Consider the following 3,083-nt stretch of genomic DNA (forward strand, 5'->3'; position numbering starts at 1 on the left):
GGGGATTAACACAGACAGGCAGAAACATCCGCCACGCCTCCCCAGTTGGCCTATGCTTCTCTCTCCGTGGAGCAGGGCTATTTTACTGTTTTACTCTTTCCACAGACGGAGAAGAGACTCCAGAGGAAACCCCCTGAAAACAGAGCCATCATGGACTCACTTCCAATCCTCACATCTACTCTAACCCATATTTTCTGGTTCTACCTAGATTCTTTTTACAATCTCTGTATCCTTCTCCCTAGTCGTCTGTGTTAATATAAACCATATAATGAACTATTTTGAATACCATTGAAGTAGGATTTCTACTCAAACTGTGAAGTTACATTTATTCTTCTTTTGGTATACGTTTGTTCTTCAACAGAGGGCCAAATTGCAAATAGTAAGTTAGTGGCTGGGGATGTGTAGGGAATATATGCAATTTAAGATTTTTGAAAATCAACAATTTAAGAGGCATACCATGTTCATGAGCTGCCGATTATGTTGATTTGGACAGAGCCCGGCTAGCTGTTTCCACCTGCTCCCAGACCTTTTGCCAAGCTAATGCACTACTGGCTATAGCTTCACATTTATTGTACAGATGCGAGAGTGGCCTCGATCTTCTCATGTAATTCTTGGTACAAAAGAAAATAAATTCATTTCCCAAAGTGTGAAACTATTCTTTTAAAGGATAATTTAACAACTTGGGTCTCATCCAATAGCTTTGACCGTATCATAACCATGTACTCCAAAGATCTTCAACAGGGGGTCCGGGGCCCCTAGGGGTTCCTTAAAGTTACTGCAGGAGGCCCATCAATTTGTTAATTTTTGTAATTTTATTTTGTTTTTTTTCACTACAAAAAAATACTTTGCACATCTATAATGTGAGACAAGGGCATCAGAGGGGGATAAGCAGGTCAAAAGATGCAAAGAAACCCCGACACACTGTCTAAGTTGCAAACTAAAAATGTGTCATTAATGGCACTGATGTTTTCAACAAACAATTTCAGTTTTTAGCATTTGTACCGTTTCTCACCCAAATACATGTGGCTAACCCGGGGGTTTATTTGCAGCCTGTATGGTCTTCTTGCAATGTCAACATGTTCACGGATATCTGAAATTACTTTGGTTAGTATAGCGTTATTATTACCAAAAGAAATGATAACACAAGGAAATAAAGGCCATGCTGTAATAAACTGGAAGTGTCCTTTAAACCTAATAAAGCTACTTGTTTTTGTTTGATTGCGGTGTATTAAGTATTGAAGACAGTCGACATTCCAGCAACTAGCTGAAACTAATTACTTGACAAGAAAGTTAATAATTTATGGGACCCGTCAGTGGACACAAACAGTAAGCAACTCAAAAATACTATTTCACATTAAACTATTAAATTAAGGGTTTAACAACCGGTCACGTAGCAATGAACAATGTAGACGCAATGTAAAATATTTCTTTCTAAATACAAAACCCTGTCATTTATTTAGAGATGTTCCGATACCAGTATCACCTCCAATACTGCCTAAAACGCTGGTATCGGTAAGTACTGAAGTTTAAGCACCGATCCCATACCACGTAATAAAGAAAAATAATGAAAATCAACATTAAAGTAGTTTATGTTCTTTTTATGTTATACCTGATTGTCAAACTGGATAAAAAAAAGAAAGTTCTGTGGCGTTCATTGTTTGCGTTTGTTCAGGTTAAACTTTTTGTGAAACATGAACAAAGATAGAAATCATATCACATCCATCCAGGGTTAGTAGTATACAGCTGTACACAAACATAATAAAACATAATAAAATATATAATACACTGGTATCAGTACTCGGTATCGGCAGATACGCAAGCTCAGGTATCAGAATCGGTATCGGGAAGCAAAAAAAGGGTTCAGATCATCTCTACATGTATTATCCCCAAACGAATACACACAAAACAGCATTACATAAAGCTTTGTCTGTATTCATCCTCTGCAACTTCTACAAACCAACTCCAGCCACCAGCTCACAGTAGCCAGGCTCAATCGATCCATATTAGCCACTGTTTGGCTGCTTGAGTTCCTTCGATGCCCAATCAATCCCCTGCAATTGACAGTTTTAACGTGCTCCACTGCACACCTCTTCTGTGTGTTTGTGTGTGTGCATGAAAAAGAAAATCTTGAGGGAGCACAGTTCTCAGTCTTATATTAACCCAAGTGTAGCAATCATTCAACAGTGTGACAAGAAATATGGAGATGCGCATGTTTGTTCGTCCTGATCGATACTAATGAACAAGGATTAGATGAAGTAATATTGGCTGTTTTCAGGTGGGGGGAAGGGGATAGGGCTATTTGCTGAGCTGATAGCAAACAGGCTTAAACTGATCATTTAATATCTGTCTGAGAAAACAATCATAGCATAGGTAGAGCCGCAGGAATTCCAGAAAGCCATCATGAATAAATAGGAGAGACAGTAGATATTGCACAGATTGTAATAAACGTGGTTGTTTGACATTATAGAGGGGAAACAACAACTATGACATCTTAAATCTGCAAACACTGAGTTCAGGCTGTTGACATACTTGTCACCCATGTGTGTAAGGACAGCCAAGTTTAAAAAGTTGAAAATCGTAGGTCAGTAGTATTACAATAAAAAGAAGGGAACAAATAGATTACATGGGAGCTCTAAGGCCACTGCCAAATCTGCCAAGCTTTCTTAGGGAATTGGAAAACGGAACAAATTCTTTCTTTCTTTTTTTTTAAATCAGAAGACCCCCTTGCAATTAAAATATAATGTTTTTCTATTTGATAAATCAAGAAAATATATAGTATCAAACATTTAACATCATACTTTAAATAATGCTTTTGTAATTCTAATTTTTGTTGCAAGTAGTAAGAAAGGTTAGTCTGAAGCAGTGCTGCTTGATATGACAATAGAATCTCTAAAAACAGGCCATCATTATATACTTCCCTTTTTTAAAGGGGTTAAATAATTTACTAACAACGGGGCATTGTAGTTTCTTAACAAACTCAAAAATGTTTAAGTGAATTTTTTTGGGGACAATTTTCAGCGCTAATCTTTTTTTGCTGCTAGATAGAAAAGTAGACTTTCACCGTTCTCCTTTTACATGATTAT

At 37.1% G+C, this 3,083-nt stretch overlaps 1 protein-coding gene across 2 annotated transcripts in view; it reads right to left on the reverse strand.

Annotated features, from left to right (window-relative positions):
• The window catches only part of ap3b1a (adaptor related protein complex 3 subunit beta 1a), a 64,192-nt gene that overhangs the window by 13,434 nt on the left and 47,675 nt on the right, over nucleotides 1-3,083 (reverse strand). The window lies entirely within an intron of this gene.

The sequence above is a fragment of the Etheostoma spectabile genome, chromosome 16 (genome assembly GCF_008692095.1).
Source record: "Etheostoma spectabile isolate EspeVRDwgs_2016 chromosome 16, UIUC_Espe_1.0, whole genome shotgun sequence".
Taxonomy (NCBI): Eukaryota; Metazoa; Chordata; class Actinopteri; order Perciformes; family Percidae; genus Etheostoma; species Etheostoma spectabile.